The following is a 23,792-nucleotide window of genomic DNA, read 5'->3' on the forward strand; positions in this document are numbered from 1 at the left end:
TGGGCAGGAGCCATCCTACTCTGCCAGCAAGATGGCACGATATAAGGAGACCTTGATTAGCAAAGTAGCATTGCCAGCCAGGAGTATATTGAGAGGGAGATGTGTGTCTAAGGCAGGGGTGGCCAAACTGCGACTTGGGAGCCACATGTGGCTCTTTCACACATATTGTGTGTCTCTCAAAGCCCCTAACATCCCACCCACTGGCTTGGGAAGGGATTTGTCTCTTTAAATCTCTTCTCCAAGCCAAGCCAGCCAGTGCTTTCTTTCCACCTCTCCCTCCCTCCCTCCTCCTCCACTTATCTAGTTTCCTTCCTTCCTTCCTTGTCTTGCAGCTCTCAAACATCTGACATTCATGTTTTGCAGTTCTCAAACATCTGATGTTTATTGTGCGTTGCTCTTATGTTAAGCAAGTTTGGCCATCCCTGGTCTAAGGCCGCAGAGGGCTTTATCAGTAAGAATCAGCACCTTGAAATGAAGACAGCAGATTCTCTCCCCTGCCCTTCCAAGTGTTGGAGGGCAACAAGGGTTGCTGGCAGAAGACCTGGCAACCCTTTGTGGCATCAGGTCTCTAGGTGTTCAGGGAGAAGCCTTTCACTTCACCTGCTACCTGATCTTCCTAACTGACAATGGTTGGGATTTAACCGAGGACCTTCTGCCTGCAGAGGAGATGCTCTGCCACTGAGCCACAGCCACTCCACCACCAGCAGAGGCCTTTCAGAGTTCATAACCCATCCAGAAGTGAAATGTCACATTGTGAAGCAGCAGGAGGCTGCATGCGGAGTAACTTCATCATCCTGTCGTGGGGAGTTAATGTTCTCACTAGGAAGAGAAAACACACTTGAAGATTATGTCTTGGTCAGGCTGCCAAGCTAAATGGCCCTGGCTCTGGATCATTATTTCTCTATTTCTCTGGAGAGGCCTCTGTCAGTTCTAGAAGGGAGGTGGCTTCCTCCCCTTTCACAAGCCGCCTCAGAAACTCTTCCTTGGAATGAAGGCTGGGGGTGGGGGGACAGGCCAGGACTCTCTGGCCCCTATTATTTTAGCAGTAATACATCCAGCCTGTGTTTATTTTAAGAGAGCAGCAAGTGTGTCTCTCTCTGCTGCTGGCAATCCGGTCCATGCTGTTGCCACACTGATACAGGGAAGGAGGGGACTTCTGGTGTGAGCATGCAGCAGCGAGAGAGTGTGTGTGTGTGTGTGTGTGCGTGTGTTTGTTTTAGAAGTGTTGCTACGGGGGCGGGGGGAGAGGGGCTGGACTGCAGAGGTTGCCAGAGGAGCAGCTTGCGAACAGGCCTAGCGCTGTGTTTGTTTATTTAGCTGAGTGGAGTGAGGGGTAGAGGGAGAGAGAAGCAGAGACAAGTGCAGGGCCTGACAAGGCCTCTCTCCCGGAATCTAAACTCAAATAAACAGCCGTAAAGAGAAACAGTGGCTTCTGGATAGGCTGCAGGTAGAAAGAGGGCCTCGGTTCATCTCTTGCCCTTCTTGGGAGGGAGAGACAGTAGGGACTCTGTGTGAGTTGCCAGTCTCCAGGTAGGTCCTGGAGAGCTCCCAGAATTACAGTTGATTTCCAGGTAGGATTGCCAACCTCCAGGCGGTGGCTAGGGATTCCCAGAGAGCCATTCACCTGGAGAAAATGGCCACTTTGCGAGGTGTAGAGCCTACTGAAGTACCTCCTCTGCCTAAACCCCAAACCTCAAACTTCACCCCCCAAATATATAGGTATTTCCTAATCTGGAGCTGGCAACATTACCGGATAAACTGATCACATTAGATCTCAGAAGCTAAGCGGGTCGACCTTCGTTAATATTTGGGTGGGAGACCAACCACCAAGGAATCCGAGGAGTGCTACGCAGAGGCAGGCAATAATAAACCTCTTCTTTGTGTTTTAACAATTTATTGATAACATATGGTTACAAAACTTAATTATAAAATTTTCTGTACTAACCCATATGGTATTTCAATCCCCCCTCCCTCCAATGTTGACTTCCCCGAAGTTATAAATTTAAGTTCAATACTAAAGGTACTACTAACCGATCATTGCGCCGCCAAGACCTGCCTATCACATTAGACACAGTAAGTGAAACTGAGGCTCCGCGCCTGTCTTCAGATTTAGTACTGGACCACTTCGACCCACTCAGCTTGGAGGAAGTTGATGGAATTCTCTCTGCTGCTCGCCCAACAACATGTGATTTGGACCCTTGCCCCTCTTGGCTGATTAAATCCTGCCAGAGGGAGCTTAGATGTCCTTTACGGGACATCATAAATAGATCCCTCCTAGAGGGGCATTTTCCAATGCCTCTGAAAGAGGCCTTGGTCCGCCCCCTCTTGAAAAAACCTACAGCAGACCCGGCCGAATTGGCAAACTATCGACCGGTGTCCAATTTACCATTTTTAGGTAAAATTATCGAGAGGGCAGTGGCGTTACAGCTACAGAGATTTCTAGATGACGCTTCTGTCTTAGACCCGTGCCAGTCTGGCTTCCGACCGGGCCACGGGACGGAGACGGTCTTGGTCGCCTTGGTGGACGACCTCCAGCGGCAACTGGATCGAGGCGGCGCGGCAATACTGATGTTATTAGATCTGTCGGCTGCGTTTGATACAGTCGACCATCGGTTGCTGATCCACCGCCTCGCCGACATAGGGGTTGAGGGGCTAGCCTTACAATGGCTTTCCTCCTTCCTCATGGGTCGGGGACAGAGGGTGGCGATTGGGGGTGAGCGATCCCAGAGGCGCACACTAGACTGTGGGGTGCCCCAGGGAGCAGTTCTCTCCCCGATGTTATTCAACATCTATATGCGCCCCCTCGCCCAGATTGCCCGGAGATTTGGGCTGGGTTGCCATCAATACGCAGATGACACCCAGCTCTATCTACTAATGGACGGACGGCCCGCCTCCGCCCCGGGGAACCTGGACCGGGCTCTGCGGGCTGTTGCAACGTGGCTTAGACTGAGTGGGCTGAAGTTAAATCCAGCGAAGACGGAGGTTCTCCATGTGGGTCGTGGCACTCTGGGGAAGGAAATATCTCTCCCGGCCTTTGACGAGGCGCCGCTGAAGACGGCGCAGCGGGTAAAGAGCCTGGGCGTCTTACTGGAGCCTTCATTATCAATGGAGGCCCAGATAACAGCCACTGCCAAATCAGCCTTCTTCCACCTGAGGCGGGCGAGGCAGCTGGCCCCTTTCCTAGAGCGTCGGGACCTAGCAATGGTGATCCACGCGACGGTCACCTCAAGACTGGACTACTGTAACGCTCTCTACATGGGGCTGCCTCTGTACCGGACCCGGGAGCTGCAGCTAGTGCAGAACGCGGCGGCCAGGCTGTTACTTGGTCTCCCAAGATGGGAGCATATACGGCCGGGGCTGCGCGGACTGCACTGGCTGCCAATCGTATACCGGATCCAGTACAAAGTGCTGGTCATAACCTTTAAAGCCCTATATGGCCAAGGACCGACCTACCTGAGGGACCGTCTCTCCCCATATGAGCCCCAGAGAGCACTGAGGTCAGTGGGGAAGAGCATACTGAATATCCCTGGGCCAAAAGAAGTTAAACTTCAAAGCACCCGCACTCGGGCCTTTTCCGTTGCGGCCCCACAACTCTGGAACCAACTCCCAGAGGAGGTGCGGGCCCTGCGGAACTTAGACCAGTTCCGCAGGGCCTGCAAGACCGCCCTCTTCAAACAGGCGTTCACCAATAACTGAATTAATGTTTACCACCAGATTAATAACGTTTACCGCCAGTGTTGATTTAGGAATGTTTTAATTAATTATTGATTACTGACTGATCTTAATGTGAATTTTAATGCGAATTTAATGTTTTTATTACTGTATTGTTTACTTGAAGTGTTGTTAGCCGCCCTGAGCCTGCTTCGGCGGGGGAGGGCGGGATATAAATAAAATTTTACATTTTACATTACATTACAGTATTTTTTCTCATTAATACTAAAAAATTGTCCAATGTCTTTTTATATTCCACTCTTTCTCCATATATCCTTTAAATTTCTTCCACTCCTTTTTGAATATGTCTAAATCATAGTCTCTTAGAGTTCTAGTTAGTTTGTCCATCTCACTCCACGATAAAACTTTCATAATCCAGTCCCATTTCTCTGGTATTTTTTCTTGTTTCCACAGCTGCGCATACAATGTCCTAGCAGCTGAGAGCAAGTACCAAATTAAAGTCCTGAATAATAAACCTCTTCTGAAGGTCTCATGCCTTGATAACCTGGTGGGGTTACTGTAAAGGAGCTGTAATCTTATCTCCAGATGACAAGGATCAATGTTCTGCCCCAAATGTCTGGGAATTTCCCTATCTGAAGTTGGCAACACTAGAGAGAAACTAAAGTTGTGCAGCTGGGATGTAATTGGTTGAGATATTACTACTACTACTACCGCTACTACTAGAAGAAGTACTCTTTACTAACTGAAGAAGTCTCTGTGGCTTACAACCTCCTTTCCCTTCCCCTCCCCACAACAGACACTCTGAGATAGGTGGGGCTGAGAGAGCTCTGAGAGGAACAGCTCTGAGAGAACTTGTGACTGACTCAAATTCACTTCAGAAGGTGCATGTGGAGAAGTGGGGAATCAAACACGGTTCTCCCAGATAAGAGTCTGCACACTTAACCACTACACCAAACTGGCTCTCTTCTACTACTACTATTACTAAAATTTATAGCTCACCCTTCCCTGAAGGGCTCAGGGTGGTCCACAACCAGTTAAAAATACATTAAAATTAATTTTAATTTACACTAAAAACAACGGAACCAAACAATGGACTAAAATTGCATCTTGCTCCCTCCTTTGGGTGGATCAGGGATCGGCATGAAGGAGGCACAATGTGAGTTGTTGCTGTCCTCAGCTGTAGGCCTGGCAGAACATCTCTGTTTCAGACACCCTGCAGAACTGAGCAAGATCTCACAGGGCACAGATGTCCCCTGTAGTATGTACTCAGGACACAAAAACATGCTTAGATGCAAACCAGAAAGGAAGTGTTTAACATCAGGCCCTATGATTGACAACAGGCAGCACAGATAGGGTTGCCAACTCGAAGTTGGAAAATTCCTCGAGATTTGGGGGGGGGGGGGGGGAGAGACCTCAGCAAGCTATAATGCCACAGAATCCATCATCCAAAGCAGTCATTTTTCTACTATCAGAACTGCTCTCTGGAACAATGACAACAGCCCCCAGAGAATTTTCAAGGCAAGAAACAAGAGTTGGATCTCCATTGCCTACCTCTGCACAGCAACCCCAGACTTCCAGGAAGATATGGCCCAAAGAAGTAATTGCTTCTCTTGCCTGTACCGCAGACCTCTCCGTCTCCCACTCATTTGGGCGCTTGTATCATCTTCTATGTTGCTCTAACAAAATAAGAGTAAAGATGGTGTTTCCATGGTTAAAACAGTAGATGGTTTATACCGCCCGTGTGACAGTCAACTTCTGAACACACTGATGGATGTGCTAGATGAGCTATTGTGGTGGTGCTCCCTGGCATGAGCTCTGCCTGACCCACCACAAACACACACTTGTCCTCATTGATTCCACATTACTTGAGACTCCCTCCCCTCCCCGCTTGTTCGGCCACTTTGGCAGGAATTACAATAGAAACTAGCCCTGGTGAGACGGAGGCCTTCCTGTTACTAAGCTGTTTTTGCAGGTGAGGGGATAAAGGATGTAGGGAGGGCTTGCTGGATTTTTATACATTATTGAGTCAGGAAGTTAAGAGGCTGTAGAGAACCACCCCCTTTTTCTTTTTGAAGGCCAAAAGGAATTGCACAAAGATCTTTTTCTTTCCTGCCTGGGATCTTTTCAGTGTGTCCTGGGGCTGTGTGAATAGCAGCTTGGCTTCAGGTAACTGGCTACTGGGATCCTGCTGATCAGGGAGGATCTGTAGCAGGTGCATGCTAAGGCCTGGCAGACATCCTTTCCTCACTAGAGACAGAGAGTCTGAGTTTGACATCATTTTCCAGAGTCTTAAGAAAGACTAGAGAATCCTTAGACGTTGCAAGGACTCAGTAGAAAACAAGGGGAAATACATTACTACCAATTATTGCCCTTGTGACTGATCTTGAGTTCTTCATAACAACAGCTCATTTTTTATTTCCTTCTATTTGACCCTGCTGGGGGTTTTTTTTTAACCATAATGTCATCATCTGCCTAGTAGAGAGAGCCAGTTTGGTGTAGTGGTTAAGTGTGCGGACTCTTATCTGGGAGAACCGGGTTTGATTCCCCACTTCTCCACTTATAGCTGCTGGAATGGCCTTGGGTTAGCCATAGCTATTGCAAGAGTTATCCTTGAGAGAGCAGCTGCTGTGAGAGCCCTCTCAGCCCCACCCACCTCACAGGGTGTCTGTTGTGGGAGGAGCAGCAGATTCTAAGCCTCTCTGATTCAGAAAGAAGGGCGGGGTATAAATCTGCAGTCTTCTTCTTCTTCTTCTAAAGCCCTGACCTAAATAGGCCAGGCTAGCCCAATCTTTGAGCTCTTGGAAGCTAAGCAGGGTGGGCTCTGGTCAGCAGGGCTTTTTTTGTAGCAGGAACTCCTTTGCATATTAGGCCACACACCCCTGATATAGCCAATCCTCCAAGAGCTTACAGGGCTCTTAGCACAGGGCCTACTATAAGCTCTTGGAGGATTGGCTACATCAGGGGGGTGTGGCCTAATATGCAAAGGAGTTCCTGCTACAAAAAAAGCCCTGCTGACCAGAGCCCACCCTGCTTAGCTTATAGTAGGCCCTTTGCTAAGAGCCCTATAAGCTCTTGGAGGATTGGCTATATCAGGGGGTGTGGCCTAAAATGCAAAGGAGTTCTTGCTACAAAAAAAGCTCTGCTGGTCAGTATTTGGAGACCACCAAGGAATACTAGAGATGCTATGAAGACAGGCAATGGCTACCACCTCTGAACATCACTTGCCTTAAAAACCCTACAAAGTTGCCATAAGCCAGCTTCAACTTAATGGCAACTAGAAAGACCCACTATATGCTTTCAGGCCACAAAAATTTGTGGTAGAAACTTGTTAGTCTTTAAGGTGCCACAAGACTCCTGATTATTTTCATCTGAACTGAGGGTGCTCAAGAGTGGGGTTGGGGGTTCATGGCTTTGTGGTAGAGCTTTGCATGTAGCTTTGTGGTAGAGCTTTGCATATAGCCCAAGTTTCAGCCCCAGCTCCTTGTATTACAAGCTCTCAAGGTAGCTGGGAAAGACCATTCTTTCCCTGAGTATCTGGCAAGCAACTGCTATACAATAGTTAGTGGAGTAGGCCAGTGATTTGAGACCATAGAAAACCATATCATATGTTCAAATTAGTCTGGTGTAATAAGTTGGGGTTCAGTCCTATGAGGGACACACTGAAGTAAAAAGAAATGTAGTGGTTTATTGTCAAAAAGACACTGTATTCTCCTAGTTTCCCTGACTCCTCTCTAAGTCCTACTGCCTGCAGCTCCTCCCTCTTAGCCAAAAACTCCCATCCACGATGTTCCTATAAGGATGTGTCTCTAAATTACAACAATCACCACATATTTCCTTTTTTAAATGTTGATGTTCTTGATTGTGATCAAATGCAATCTGGTTGTGATATATGTTTAAAGGCAAAAGGTACCGCCCCAAGGTTAACCTTAAGGCAACATCAAACATTTATTAGAAAACCGCAATTAACATCTTATATTAAAATTTCTGCAGAGGAGAACACGTCACTCTGCTGAGTCTTTACCACTCACTGTTTCCTTCTCAGAAATGTGTTCTAGTGTGACCCTGGATTGGGCATCTGCTGTAAACACTAAGTTACCAGACATGGAAGACACAATCAAAAAATATTTTTGTAGCTTTCGCATCATAGGTTGTATTCTAAAAGTCATTTAATGGTTTCTCAAGTAAGGATATTAGAGGTGAGCAGTGACTCATGAAAGCTCTCACCCTGCCACAAATTCTGTTAGTCTTAAATGTGCTGCTGGATTCTTGCTCTTTATGATCAAGTCCCAGTTGTACAGGGCTTTTTTTGTAGCAGGAACTCCTTTGCATTTTAGGCCACACTCCCTGATGTAGCCAATCCTCCAAGAGATTACAGTAGGCCCTGTGCTAAGAGCCCTGTAAGCTCTTGGAGGACTGGCTACATCAGGGGTGTGTGGCCTAATATGCAAAGGAGTTCCTGCTACAAAAAAAGCCTTGGCATACAGGCACTGATGAAATCTCTGACAAGTAAAAAAAGATGCCCAATAACTCCATTTCAATGTGGGAATTCCTAAGTTATACCTCTTAGATAATGTCTTAGATACCTATGACATAGGTTGTCAGTGATCCCTATGTTTCTGCAGTATCTCTGCACCAAACCCAGACTATGAGGCATCTGACGAAATACCTGCCTGGGTCATAGAACTTTAACACAGAGGCTGTAATCAGTTATTTCAGGATAGTCCATGCTTCCTCTTGTTGCAGGTACCAGCCCCATTTATATTTATTTTCAAGACGTTCCCAAGGGGAGCTGACAAGTAGGGTTGCCAGCCTCCAGGCGGTGCCTGGAAGTGTCTTGCCATTACAACTAATCTATAGACAATCAAAATCAGTCCCCCCGGAGTAAATGGCTGCTTTGGAAGGTCGACTTTATGGCATTATAACCCACTGAAGTCCCTCCCCTCCCCAAACCTCACCCTTCTCAGGCTCCACTCCCAAAATCTCCAGGTATTTCCCAACCCAGAGCTGGCATCCCTAGTGGAAGTCAATTCAATCAATAGGATGAAACATTTAACAAGCAATGTAAAAGGACTAGAATTACAACAGTTTGAAACAAAGCATAAATATTAGACCTGATATGTTTAAAAATGCAGAAAACATTACATAAATAGAGAACAATGCCATGAGAGCAAGATGATGCATACAGTAAATACATCATAAATACAGCGGTATAGTCCAGAATCTATTTTCCCCTTAAAGCACCCTCCTAGACCATTCTATTAGAGAATGGCCCTACTGCATTTTTTAAAAAACCCTCCGGAATAACTCTGTTTTACAGAACAAAGTTTGAGTCCAGGGGAACCTTTAAAACCAAGAGGTATAAATTTTTGTGTGCGCATATATTTCTTCAGATACAATGTAATGGGAATTTTGAAGAAGTGTGGGTGCACACAAAAGCTTATATCCAGAATTAAACTTTGTTGGTCTTCAAGGTGCCACAGGACTCAAACTTCGTTCTGCTGCTTCAGACCCACATGGCTACCCACCTGAATCTGTTTAAAATAGCTCATGGAGTGACAATGTGGGAGCCCTCCTAACCTCCTTGGTTCCAGGCCATTCCACATGCTGGGGAGGCTACTACAGAGAATGCACATCTTCGGGAAATTGTCACTCTGGCCCATTTGCTGGGTGGTCAGATGACTGAAACTGTCATGGTAGATCATAGGAGAAGAGGCAGTCCTGTAGATACAATAATCGGGAAGGGAGATGGTTTAAAAGCTGAGGAAGCTATGTCTGGTGGTTCTAGTGATCCCAAGAAGGATCAGATGGTGATAGGATTGCCAGCTTCCACGTGGAGCCTGGAGATCTTCCAGAATTTCAACTGATCTCCAGACTGCAGAGATGGGGACCTTGGAGAAAATGGCTGTGGAAGGTGGACTTATACCCAACTGAGGTCCCTGCCCTCCCCAAACTCCACCCTCCTCAAGTTCCAGGAATTTCCCAACCCAAATTGGCAACTCTAGGTGATGAAGGGAGATGTAGAGAGTCGCAGGGCTTTTTTTAGCAGGAACTCCTTTGCATATTAGGCCACACCCCTCTCATGTAGCCAATCCTCCAAGAGCTTATAGGGCTCTTAGTACAGGACCTACCGTCAGCTCCAGGAGGATTGGTTACATCAGGGAGTGTGGCCTAATATGCAAAGGGTTCCTGCTACAAAAAGGCCCTGGATAGTTGTATTGTTGGATCTGTGGCCTGGGGACATTGGCCAGGTAGCAAACTCACTCTTTCTCAGAATGGAGCTCCCAGTAGACCAACATATTCTGACAACTGTGAATCTCTCTGCATACCCTTCCCTTTGTTCATCACATTTGTAGCTGACTTAGGCAGATTAGGATAACGGTGGGGCACAATGGGCAGCTTTGTGACTTGGACTTTCCCAGACCTGTTTTCCAGGGAGGCCAACTGCGCTCTTTCCTGCCTCTTTGATACAGTTCATTGCTCATTGCATCTAATCTGAGATGCCTGAAAATGCATCTTGAGTTTTTGGAAAGTTCTCGGGCTCCCGCCTTTTTCATTAACTGCTTGGAGCGAAGCCAGGGGAGATGTTCTGGCTTCTTTGCTTGCCAGATGTGAGGAGGGGGGAAAGGGAGGAGGGTCTGTTGATCCTTAAAAAAGAAAAATTCTTTGGCAAACCAAAGAGAAATGTTTGTAATGGGTAAGCGACGGCTGTATAAGTCGATCCATCTTTATAAGGCTAACGCATCCCAGGAGAGGGCCGGAGAGATGGAAGCATTTGTCTGTGTTCGACTGTGTCTGCTACAGTCTTTCATCTGCCAAACGATGCTCCACTTTGTAGCAGCCTCTCTTCTCGGCATCATTTCAGTCCCTCTGCCTTTCACAGACGCACAAATGCGCACACATCCTGTCGGGAGAGTTTTCTGCCCCATTTGCTCAGCCTCGTATTTCAATGGCTTTTATATGACACTTGGATCCAACTCCAAAAGAAATCAATCAGATTGAGATTAGAAAGGGACTGAAATCAGGACTTTTGGAATGAACATACAGGGACAGTGCCGGCAGGCTATGACAGAGCGTATATCATAGTGTTATTGTAATGTACTGAGTTGCGAGATGGGTTGAAGGCAACATCCTTTATTCAGTAGTCCATTACAAGAGAGAGAGCACACGGGCCGGGTCATAAGAACATAAGAGAAGCCATGTTGGATCAGGCCAATGGCCCATCCAGTCCAACACTCTGTGTCACACAGTGGCAAAAAAAATTATATATACACACACACTGTGGCTAATAGCCACTTATGGACCTGTGCTCCATATTTTTATCTAAACCCCTCTTGAAGGTGGCTATACTTGTGGCCGCCACCACCTCCTGTGGCAGTGAATTCCACATGTTAATCACCCTTTATTAACATGTGGAATTACCCAGAACTGCCCCCCAGTCTGACCAGTCCAATCCTGGTCAGTCAAACTTCCCGCCACAGATCTTGATGGGCGGGGCGCAGGCGAGCTACATCCGGGGATCCGCGGGGTCGCCTCTGTAGCGATCGCCATGCGGTACATCAGCTTATGTTTCAAGACATAACAGTTATCAAAAAAAGAAAGAAAGGACAGCCAAGGGCTGGGGAATGGTGTGCATCAAGAAAGGAAAGAAATATAAAAAAAATCCTTGGATCTGTTAAACATATTCATTATGCTGTATGCTAATTTACTGCTCACCTTCTAAGTTTAAATGGTTCCCCCCCATTTCATTATAGAAGAAGATTATGATGATATTGGATTTATATATCCCGCTTTATGTTTTGAATTTCAATTTCCTTCCCCACTCCTTATAAGAAGAAGAAGAATTGCAGATTTATACCCTGCCCTTCTCTCTGAATCAGAGACTCAGAGTGGCTTATACAATCTCCCATATCTTCTCCCCCCACAACAGACACCCTGTGAGGTGGGTGGGGCTGAGAGGACTCTCACAGCAGCTGCCTCAAGGACAACCTCTGCCAGAGCTATGGTTAACCCAAGGCCATTCCAGCAGCTGCAAGTGGAGGAGTGGGGAATCAAACCCGGTTCTCCCAGATAAGAGTCCACACACTTAACCACTCACCCTGTGAGGTAGGTGTAGCTGAGAGAGCTCTCACAGCAGCTGCCCTTTCAAGGACAACTCCTATGAGAGCTATGGCTGACCCAAGGCCATTCCAGCGGCTTCAAGTGGAGGAGTTCTCCCAGATAAGAGTCTGTGCCCTTAACCACTACACCAAACTGAAGTGGGCATGCACATGAAAGCTTATACCTTGAATAAAACTTTGTGAGTCTTAAAGGTGCCACTGGACTCCAGTCTTGTTCTGCTGCTTCAGACCAACATGGCTACCCGCTTGAATCGATGTCCAAAAAAAGTAAGAGAAGTCTCCCTGGTTTCCTTCACAGAGCAGCTCTAAGTTATGGAACTTCTTGATAGGGTTTTTTTTTTAAAGCCACCAGCATCCTTTTGTCATACTCCAGAGTAATCAAGAGGGTCAGTGTGCATGCCAGCCTCTACATAGGACCTGGGGATCCCCCAGAATTACAGCTCATCTCCAGACCACAAAGATCAGTTCCCCTAGAGAAAATGGCTGCTTTTGAGTGTGGACTCTATGACATTGTACCCCTCTGAGAACCCTGTACCTTTATCTAAAACCCTGAAGTCTGGAGAAAAGCTATAATTCCAGGGAGATCCCCAGGTCCCACCTGGAAGTAGGCAACCTTACTGTCAGAACTGGCCAGGGGTATAGGTGAGGGCATCCAGCTACACCTTACAAAGTCCTTGTGTTTGTTGGTGAATTTTGGTTCACACGTGTGATAGGACTGTTGTGCCTCCCAGACCTACACTGGCTCTTTTTGGTTTGCACAACAGCATGCAAGGAGAAAAAAACCCACACCACAAAGCCACTATCAGCCCCATTTATCATCACATCATTTTAGGGCTGCCAATCCCCAGGTGGGGCTGGAGAACAAGCAAAAGCACCATGTGCAACAGACTCCTGAAGCAAAATGGGCACTTAAAGATGTACAACTCAATAAATGTTTCAATAGAAAAATGTCCCAGACCACTTTGTTTATTCAATCCATGTGACTTGCATCAGCAAATAGCTGTGGAAATACCATCCATTCAATATATCATCAATACATGAGGAATGACTATAAGTGAATAGCTTAAACACCTCACAGCATCCACAAAAGCACAAAGCTGCGACAGGCAAAAACTGTAAGCTTTATCTAAGATGTAGCTTGCTCAATCATTACAGCTTATCTTCCACTCTCCTACAACATTTCACTCTTACACTTTCAATAATCAAAAATTTCTGGTGACCAGGGCTTTTTTGTAGCAGGAACACCTTTGCATAATAGGCCACACACCCCTGATGTAGCCAATCCTCCTGGAGCTTACAGTAGGCCCTGTACTAAGAGCCTTGTAAACTCTTGGAGGATTGGCTACATCAGGGGTGTGTGGCCTAATATGCAAAGGAGTTCCTGCTACAAAAAAAAAAGCCCTGCTGGTGACCAACCTTGATATCCATCAGCATAGATCCAAATGATTCCCCTTTTGAGACACTTCCTGGTTGCGTCTTTTTTGGTTTTTCTGGAAGCCTCACCGTACGTCTCTGCCTCCGCTGCCAATGGTTTGAGTTACTCTGGGGATTTAAGAAAGTATTGTTCACCAGGTACAAAGGATACATTTATTCTGTGGCTTTCCAAAAGACCAGGTGTTATCCTCCTTAATCTTCTAGGTCAGAGGTCAACATCTTTGACATTGCAGTGATGGAGCAGAAGGCGAATTCTCAGAAGCATGTGTGGTGTGTGAATGTGTCTTTTAAGAAGAGGACAGTTCCCTCTTTGAGGAAAAATAGGCCAGGTACATCTTATACCATCAATTCACCTGCTCCTGAATGAGCACCAAGTTTCCCCTTCTCCTGTTCCTCTCCATCGGGTTCAGATGAACTGGTCATTCTCTCTGTTTCAATATACTTATTGTTGCTCTTAATATTCTAAAACATGCAGTTTTCCCTTGCTTCTCTGTTCCTAAGCCCCCTTATCTATCACACTGTGTATCTGGCTGTTCCTCTGAGGAACTTAGGACTACATATTGGGCTTTTCCTTCTTCTCCACAGCAGGTAGGGCAAACTATGAGGTTGGATAAAGTGACGAAGGAAGTGTAACTGGCCCAAGTCATCCCAGAGTTCCGTGGCTGAATGGGGATTGATCCTGGGTCTTCCCAACTCTAGCCTGACACTGGATACATTTACCCATACCGCACTCATGAGCTGTCATTCTATTAAAGGTAAACCCTGTGCAAACACCGAGACATTACTGACCCATGGTGTGATGTCATATCCTGATGTTTTCTTGGCAGAGTTTTTATGGGGTGGTTTGCCATTGCCTTCCCCAGTCATCTACACTTTACCCTCAGCAAGCTGGGGACTCATTTTACCGACCTCAGAAGGATGGACAGCTGAGTCAACTTTGAGCTGGCTACTATTACTACCTTTTTAAAGCTCACTTGTAGTTCCGTTGATCCATATCACCCTTGAGGTATCAGAGTAGAGTCAACTGTGCTTAGTCTTCTTATACTACTTTTTTAATGTCTTTTGGTGGTTTTGGTTTGGTTTTCTTCTTTTTTCTAATTGTATTATATGCCCATTTAGAAGGGCCTGTCTTTTTACATGTTTTATAGAATGGCTAGTTTTTAGGCACTTCACCAATGATGATGATGATGAAGAAGTTATGGAGCAGGTGTAATCTCACAAATCTCTGTGTTTAGGCAGAAACTGTTAATTTAAAAGTATCTGAAAGGTCCTGTGGCTCAGTGGAAGAACCTCTGCTTTGCATGCAGAAGGTCCCAGGTTCAATCCCCTTCATGTCCAGTTAAAAAGGACCAGGCTTTAGGTGATATGAAAGACCTCTCCCTGAAGGCCTGGAGAGCCACTGCCAGTCTGAGTAGACAATACTGACCTTGATGGCCTGATGGTCTGATTCAGCAGAAGGCCTCTTCATGTACATCCCAGGCAAAGCTGAGACTGGTGCAATCCAATAACAAAAACTCACTGTATCTCAGCTTAGCTCTCTCTTAAGTTTTTGAGATGGTCAAAGCAACATCAGTGGCTATATTTGAAAGTAAAGTCGTGCAGCCTTTTGTCACCCTTTGGCAACCTACAGTCCTTCCCCACCATAACAAGTACTGTGCAAGTATTTTGTAAAAGATCTTTGCAATGAAGGACATGGAGAGCTACTGACATCCTGACAAGAGAGAACAAAGCTACGCGCAAGGTGGTGCAGACTAGGATTCCCAGAGTTTTTACCCAAATGCTAGAGAGTCCCTCCCCTACGCAATACGTCTGGTGTGATGATGTCACTTCTAGATGACATCATCACACTGGGCATGTCAGGTGACAATGGAGCTGTTCAAGGGCGGGGCTCCCCCACCAGCCATCTCCATGCTGGTGTGTCGGAGGCCCCAAAATTGGGGGGAACTCTCACCAGGGGTGGGGGAATGGGAACCTATGTTGTTCTAGGATCTGGGAGACCTGGGTCAAATTCCCACCTGTGCTGTGAAGCCTCCTGGGTGACTTCCAGTCATTCTCTTTTTAAGCCTTACCCTACCTCATAAGGTTGTTGTGAAGGTATAATAAGCGAAAATCAAGTCTGCTCTCCTGAGCTTCTTGAAGGCAGGCCAGACTTGCAGGCACATAAAGCTACAAAAATGCTCTAAAATTGCATTAAGCCCATTGCTGAAAGAATACAAGAACAGCTTTGGTCAACATTATTACAAATCAAAATCAGCAAACAGGGACATCATGGGAACCAAAGGTCTCAAGGAACAGGATATGGGAGGCACTTTGGAGCTGGAAGGTGTCAAGCATCGATATTTCTCAATAATATAATATAAGAAAAAGAAGGGAATCCTCATTTTTAGTCCTGCCTGCTAGGGTAGACTTTGGTTTGGAAAAGGTTTTCCTTCCAAAGAGGCTGAAACTCAGAGTCCAAGCGGCTTCCTGACCACACCATATCTGAAGCACAGGCATGGCTGAACAAACCAGGAAGTGAGAGCACTTTGCCCCCCATGATCTATGTCAGCAGGCCAGGGGAACAAACAGTAGAAAGGAACACAAGCGTGTGTTGTTCTTTTCCCATCACACTCACTTTGCAGAAGTAGCTGTTGGGATCCGACTGGCAATCCTGGAGCAGCCAAGTCTCCTGGCAAAGGCAGGCCGACAAGAGGCTCCGTGTGTCAGATACAAAAATTGAGGCTGTCTAAATTGCTCACTTGGTTAGGTTTTTTAAAAAATTGCACAGTATGTTAAGGTACTTCATTTAAACCCATGCTTTTCTCCCCATTGGGTCTTACATATCTCTGTGCTTAGCCTGGATCAATGAATAGGTGAACTGCACAGATCAATGAATAGGTGAACACTGAGCTTTTTTTGTAGCAGGAACTCCTTTGCATATTAGGCCACACTCCCCGATGTAGCCAATCCTCTAAGAGCATACAGTAGGCCCTGTAAGACGAGCCCTGTAAGCTCTTGGAGGATTGGCTACATCAGGGGTGTGTGGCCTAATATGCAAAGGAGTTCCTGCTACCAAAAAAAAAAATCCCTGGGTGAACAGGCTGTCAAAAAACTGTCTCCCTGTTCACAGCTGGTAAACAAGATGCAAGCTGAACCAATGGATGTTCCAGGATCCTTCGAGGTTGTTCGTTCTTTTTTGCTCGGGCCTTCAACTGGGAGTTCCTCTCTTCCATTTCTTCTTCTGCATGAACAGCAGACATCAAAGTAAACCACAGAAAAGAGGCTCAAAGGTAATTCACTATGGAGAAAAAAGGTACAGTACCCATTATCTTTTTAGGTACATCTGGAAGATGTCTGAAGTGTAATATAATGAGCAATGTTTCAGGTAGGTAGCTGTGTTGGTCTTTAGTAGAAGAGTAAAATTCAAGTCCAGTGGCACCTTAAAGACCAACCTGATTGCCAGGGGATAAGCGCTTGAGAATCAAAGTTCCCTTTGTCAGGTAGCTTTGTACAAGGACATGTATATGTAATGAGGTTATTATACAGTTGCACTCAGGGGTGGAATTCTAGCAGGAGCGCCTTTGCATATTAGGCCACCCCCCCCCCGATGCAGCCAATCCTCCAAGAGCTTACAAAAAAGAGCCTTGTAAGCTCTTGGAGGATTGGCTACATCAAGGGGGGCATGGCTTAATATGCAAAGGAACTCCTGCTAGAATTCCACTCCTGGTTGCACTCATTGCAGGGTTAGGATTGGTTTTGTCTCCCTGTATATTGTACTGATAGAAAACCTGAGTTTACTACAATGTCATGTGTGAAACAGCCTTGATTCAGCACAAAAGCTAGTCTGGGCATTGTCATATGTATGCACATCTGTAAAGGCAGAGCATATGCATTTTGTGCTGTTTATCCAATAAATGATTTTATTTAATTGATCCACCATTCCTCTCCTCCTCCGTACCACTGGAGCACAAGACTGCATCTGTACTGCACATCCTTTAATTCTTGCACATCATCCATCATTTCCAGCTGTGCAAAAGTGTAACTTCTACAGATACTCTGAAATGCCTTCCATTTACAGAGCTTCCTCCATCACCTGAGGGATTTTAGCCCAATAATTATTTAACCTCGTTGGTCATAACGTGTGCCAAATCTCAGTCTGTCTAGCTTCATTTCCAGACACTGGTTTTTGTTCTGCTTTTTGTCCTTTGCAGACATCTCTGAATGTTTTTCACTCAGCCTTTGCTCTGTGGCCTTTAATGTACATTGCATGTCTCCCACTTAACCTTCTCTCTATGTTTAGCAAGCGCACTTCTAGGGTTAGACAGGGAAGTTTTTGAATATGACTCACCTGTCTACATTTTCACATGTGGTGCACTGTAAACTTTGCTAGGTACACTTGTAAGTACCAATATAACTCAAAGCACAATCTGCATTATAATGACTGTGGCAGATGTTTCTTTCTGCAGCCAATACCTCAGGTGCCTCTGTGCACCAGGCTTTTCCTCCTTGCAAACTAGCCCATAAATGAGCTCACAAGGTAACACTTGGCTGCTTTATTAAAGAGGAACCCTTTTAAAAAAAAACTGCTTTGCTAGGCAGAAAGGCTGGGGTGGAGGACATCTCCTGAGTTCCTGTCCCTGACTTGATGGACCATAGAGATGGGGCCATGGCTCAGCTGCAGAGCTCCTGCTTTGCATGCAGAAGGTCTCAGGTTTGATCCCTCTCACCTCCAGGTAAAGGAATCATGTAGTAGGCAACATGAAAGATCCAGGATAGACCATGCTGGTTGATGGAACAACGGTCTCAGTATAAAGTAGCTTCGTGTGTGACAATCGTAGACGAACCAGTTTTATGACACAGATGCAGAAAAGAGAGACATTATAAGAGAGCTCTCTACAACAGGTTCTGCTAGTCCTGCTGGGATAAAAAACCACTCCAGGATCATAGGGCCATAGCTGGTTCCCTGTGGATTTTTCTTAAAGGTACCCCCAGTCCTGAAAAAAAAATAGCACCAAGTCCTTTTAATTCTTATTGATTTCAGTAAAATAAAACTGAGTTGGCCCTTAACTCTCACACTTAAATTTTAAATGTTTAAGCATACCTTGATTGTGTCCTTTATTAAATTCAGCTGCAGATGGAACTCTTCCCACCAATTTTGGTCAAAATGAATTTTATATACTCCATGCACTAACTTCTCTGTCACAACTTACAGTCTCACTGAAGTCACCATTTTGGTAAAGCCATCTGTGTACCAAATGAGAATGCCCCATGCTCACAAGAAGCTGGGATATCCCAGGAATCCAGAGATGGAACTCATCCATGCAAAACGTTTGGTTCAGGCATGACAACAGTCGCTATAGAATTACTTCAAGCGACTGTAGGGCTGCTGGGCTTCTGAAGATGAATTATGAGGCTGAGACTTCTGTTCACATTGAAAAAGGTTACACCAACGTTACTGCTGCATTTCCTCAGAAACCTGCACTTAATCAGTTGTACACAGGCTCCCGGTGCTGATGTTCCAAACTGATAACAAAGTGAGTTAATGATGGTTGACCTTTAGGGGTACCATTACCTAAACTGCATGCCCTTGGTGCTCACAGGCAGAAATTGGCAAAAGTTCCATCTCCAGCTGTATTCAATGGCAGAATATTCTTTGCTGTGCTAGGCTGTAAGACTAACAAGCAGCTTTTTAGCTAGCTGTCCTGATTATCAGTGCAATCCTAAAAACACTTTCCTAGGAGTAAGCCCCACTGAGTACACCTGAGTATAATTCTGAGTATCCCTGCTTAGGATGCCACTGTGAAGACTCTGAGTAGGGTGCTAATGGATTTTCCATTAAGGTCTCTATGCCCAGATAGACTACTCTCAGAGGCTTAATGAAAAATCCATTTCATATTTTCTTTGCAGCTTTGCAAGTCCAGAATTACTTCCTGCTTCAAACATCTAAAAGGAAGAAGGAGCTGGGAACTTCAGCAGTGTGGGAGCTTCAAAGAGTGAGAACAGGAATGGGTAGGGGTGAAAAGAGCCCCAAGGGCTGAACATTTGACACCCCTGCTTTGGAGTCCTTTGAGAGTTATTCACAAGTAGGATTGCCAAGTCCAATTCAGGAAAAATCTGGGGACTTTGGGGGTGGAGCCAGGAGACTTTGGGGGTGGAGCCAGGAGCAAGGGTGTGACAAGCATAACTGAATTCCAAAGAGAGTTCTGGCCATCACCTTTTCCCCCCATAGAAAATAATGAATGATAGGAGCACCTTTTTGGGGGGCTCATAGAATTGGACCCCCTGGTCAAATCTTTTTGAAACTTGGGAGGTATTTTGGGGAGAGGCACTGGATGCTATGCTACAAATTTGGTGCCTCTACCTCATAAAACAGCTCCTCCCCCCAGAGCCCCAGATACTTGCAGATCAATTTTTCATAATTTCCTATGGGAATAAGTCTCCATAGGAAATAATAGAGTTCCCTGCAGACATTTCCCTCCCCTCCCCTCACTTTCTGATGACCCTGAAGCAGGGGGAGGGCCTCCAAACCGGGGGGATCTCCTGCCCCCACCTGGAGATTGGCAACCCTATTCATAAGGCTCTGGACATGGGCAATCTAATAGACACTGTATACTTGGACATGAACATGTATTGGCAAATTGGTTCTCCTAGGTTCCTTGCAGTGTCTGCAGAACTTTCTCATCATCTTTCAACTGACAATACAATCAGTGATAACTTAAAATGAGAATTGTGGGAAACCTGTAGCTACCAGCCCTTGGCCACATTTCTCTGCAGCTCAGTGTATGTGCCAACAAACTATAATTCACAGATTTTTCCAGAAAGAAACACTGCAACTGTTTCTTGTCATTTGGTGCACAACAAAAGGGGGCTGGCAACATCTGCCATGCAGTTCTTTCTTGTATCTCAATATACGGGAAAAATTCCCTGTTTTTTTTAAAGATCCCTTTATTAATTCATAATCTGAAATGCAGCTGGGCCTTGGCACCTACATCCTTTGCAGCTGGAAGGGGCCCTCCGTTCCCACAAGCACTCTCCAAATGTACCCAGCAGATGGTGGCAATGCATTGAGCGGAATTACCCTGGAAGGTATCAGAAAGGAATTGGGCTGGTGTGAGCCATTTCCCCCTCTTTCATAAATGGCAGATTGTCAAGTGAGAAGGCCTGGCATCGCTTCTTCCTTTGTTGCTTTTGGGAACTGGTCATTCTTGACGTTTGTAAAACTCCAGGTGAGGGAACTAGATAGCACCTTGGTGTTCAATAATATGCATTTTTAAAAAAATGTTTCATGTCTGAAAATATGTCTATTCTGCTTTTCCCCGTGGCTCAAGCTGGCTAACAATACAGAATTAAAAATGCAAGCAAGCAACTATTAAAATCCCAGGTCACCCCAGCCTAATAAAATGCCTACAACTTATGCGCCATTAAAAGTTCTGCCAAGTAAAATAGCCGTACAGCACCTCCTGAAATTTCTGAAGACATCTCACCTCCTTGGCTGCCAGTCTCATGAAAGGGAAACAACCACTGAGGGACCAAGGTAGGACTGCCAACCTCCAGGTGGTGGCTGGACATCTCCTGGGATTACAGTTCATCTCCAGAGATCAGTTCATCTGGAGAAAATGGCCACTTTGAAAGCGGGACACTATGGCATCATACCCTATTAAAGTCCCTCCTCTCCTCTGCACCCTGAATGTCTCCAGATATTTCCCAGTACACAACTGGCAACTAGACCAAGGGCTCTTGTCAATGCCAGGAAGGCCTAGGATGCCAGCCTCCAGGTGGGGCCAGGGGATCTCCAGACCACAGAGATCAGTTCCCTGGAAGAAAATGGATGCTTTGGAAGGTGGACTCCAATAGCATTGTACCCCACTGAGGTCCCTGTCCTTCCCAGGCCCCAAATGGAGTTTCCCAACCTGAGGCTGGCAACCCTACTCTCCCCATTCCCTGCCAGTGGCTGGGGGGAGCTTGGTGTTCAATGCAGTGTCTGTGCAAGCCTGTGTGTACTAAAGACAAGATGTGTCTACAAGAGGTGTACCTTCTAAAGACCCCCATAAGGCGGGATGAAGCCTTAAGGGTAATTTTAACAAACCATAGTAATGATATTTTTAGAAGGCACTTGCCAAAACTTTCCCCCAAACCAAACTAATAACAAAACTGGGGCAGGTGTTGGAAACAAAACAGGGCTGGGTTCCAGGAAACATGGACTGCCCCTGGTAAATCGAGCTGATTGGACTATAACTAGACATGGCCCTATTAGAAAATACAGCTAGATGGTTTAACGTAGCTGCCATGAATACGAAAATGATGCAAATGACATTTAAAGAGGAGGGAAACCTAAGTCATTTTTTAAAAAAATAATATTTTAAAAGCCGTGAGTAGGTCTCCGCAGAGCTGTCTGGGGCGAATGAGGCTTTTCCTGGGGTAAAATTACTTGCAGGGTTTTAATTGGCATCATAAATAAGGAGAGAGAAAATGTGTCAGTTTAAGACACTTGGTGTGTGTGTGAGGGGGGGGGGTTACATAAACATCATGGAAAGTTAAGCCCATTTAAAAAAAAAAATCAGCATGGCTAAGCAAGCCCTTAAGAGTTCTGTTTGCATGGATATGTCTGTTGGGGAAAAGGAGGGTGATAGTGAAACCAGGCTGGAAAAATCAGGCGCATTCCCTGTAAACCAACCAGAACTGCAAATGAAGGTCTGGACTCAAAAAGAACCTCTTTGCAATATCAGTCATCCTAATTTTGCATGCTTTCTAATTCTTAACAGATGGAAAATAGGGACATGCTTACATCACACTTCATTCTCACAGGAAGGATTATGGTTCGAGCTTCCCTAATGATACATTGTGGAAACGATGGGATCTTTTTGTGGGGTTCATATATTCTTCATTATGGCTTATCTTCTACGAGTTTACATGTGTAGAAGAATGAGAACAGAGAGCGGAGGTGGAATTGTATTTTTCAGCCCATCCCTAGAAATAAAGCTCCCTGCATAGTAACTTGTTATCAAAGAGAAAGTTTTTTAGCATATCCTTCCGAATTGTCTGGAATCAGGTTTGTATAATACTTGGTTAACTGGAATGTTTTAAAGTTAATGTGATTTTAAACTCTGTATAATTTTATGAAATGTTGTTAGCCGCCCTGAGCCCGTCTCGGCGGGGAGGGCGGGATATAAATAAAATATTATTGTTATTATTATTATTATTATTATTATTATTATTATTATTATTATTATTATTATTATTATTATTATTATGTGTTGGTTTGTGTTTTGTTTTTTGTACACATCAAGGACCATTCAAAAATAGTATTCCAATTTGAAATGCAATTCTGTTTTCTCTGATCAGTTTCGCATTAGACCTTTAATCCTGGTTCAGCCCTGTCCCCAAACTGACATTCTACACTAGAATCAGAGAAACCAACTCTGTGACTCTATTATTCTATGATTTTAGTGTAGCATGTCAGCTTGGGGACAGGGCTGAACCAGGATTAAAAGTCTAGTGTGAAATTGGTCTCTATCTATCACCTTGCTGCACATGTAGACCGCAATAATAGAAGCTTTCCTTTGGAGATCATATAGATAATCCAGATTTTGCTAACATCTATACCTGTTTTGTACATACTTTCTTTTTTTTAAGCCTAAAAGGGACTCATTTGCATATTAGGCCACACATCCTGATACCAAACCAGCCGGAACTGTGTTCCTGCTCAAAAAAAGTCCAGCATACTACCTAAAATCAATAAATAAAGTTTTCTCTTACCAGGCCCTACTGTCTCTGGTTATAAGTTATTTTTGGAGTTGTTATCTATATATTTATTTATTTATTTGTATAAGAGAGCCAGTTTGGTATAGTGGTTAAGTGTGCGGACTCTTATCTGGCAGAACCGGGTTTGATTCCCCACTCCTCCACTTGCAGCTGCTGGAATGACTGTGGGTTAGCCATAGCTCTGGCAGAGGTTGTCCTTGAAAGGGCAGCTTCTGTGAGAGCTCTCTCCCCACCCACCTCACAGGGTGTCTATTGTGGTAGAGGAAGATAAAGGAGATTGTGAGCCGCTCTGAGACTCTGAATGGAGGGCGGGATATAAATCCAATATCTTCTTCTTCTATATTACGTTTTACTCTCTGGAGAGCTGAAGGTTCTTTTCCATTTTATCCTCACAACAACCCTGCAAAGTAGGTTAGGCTCATCAACAGTAATTGGCCCAAGGTCACCCGGTGAGTATCATGACAAGAGAAGGGATTTTCCCAATCCTAGTTCAACATGTGGTCCACTACAGCCCACTGGCTCTCAATGTATTGATTCTCTGTTGTTTTCAAGATCAAGTATTATAGCAGGGACACTAAAGAGTTTTAAAGTCAGGTTCAGGCAATCTGTATCTCTCTCCTCAACCTAGCCTACTGCATTGTGAGGGTGAAGAAGCTTCTCTAAATTCTTTATGGGAAGGGCTGAATAAAAATAGGATAGATTAAGGAACCAAGTTCAGAGTGGAGAGAGTACAATTAAAAGATTAAAAGGACATTAATCTATATTGATCAGGTCTGGAGAATATAAGCGCCTGTGATTGCTTAGAATCCAATGAAGGAATGACCTGGG

General features: G+C 45.2%; 1 long non-coding RNA gene across 1 annotated transcript in view; it reads right to left on the reverse strand.

The window, feature by feature from the left end:
* LOC132580603 (uncharacterized) overlaps positions 1 to 22,733 on the reverse strand; it is a 277,397-nt gene extending 254,664 nt beyond the window's left edge. The window contains exon 1 of the long non-coding RNA XR_009556068.1: positions 22,724 to 22,733. This is a non-coding gene — a long non-coding RNA (uncharacterized LOC132580603). The remainder of the gene's footprint in view (positions 1 to 22,723) is intronic.
* Between the last annotated feature and the right edge of the window lie 1,059 nt (positions 22,734 to 23,792).

The sequence above is a fragment of the Heteronotia binoei genome, chromosome 12 (assembly GCF_032191835.1).
Source record: "Heteronotia binoei isolate CCM8104 ecotype False Entrance Well chromosome 12, APGP_CSIRO_Hbin_v1, whole genome shotgun sequence".
In the NCBI taxonomy this organism is placed as follows: Eukaryota; Metazoa; Chordata; class Lepidosauria; order Squamata; family Gekkonidae; genus Heteronotia; species Heteronotia binoei.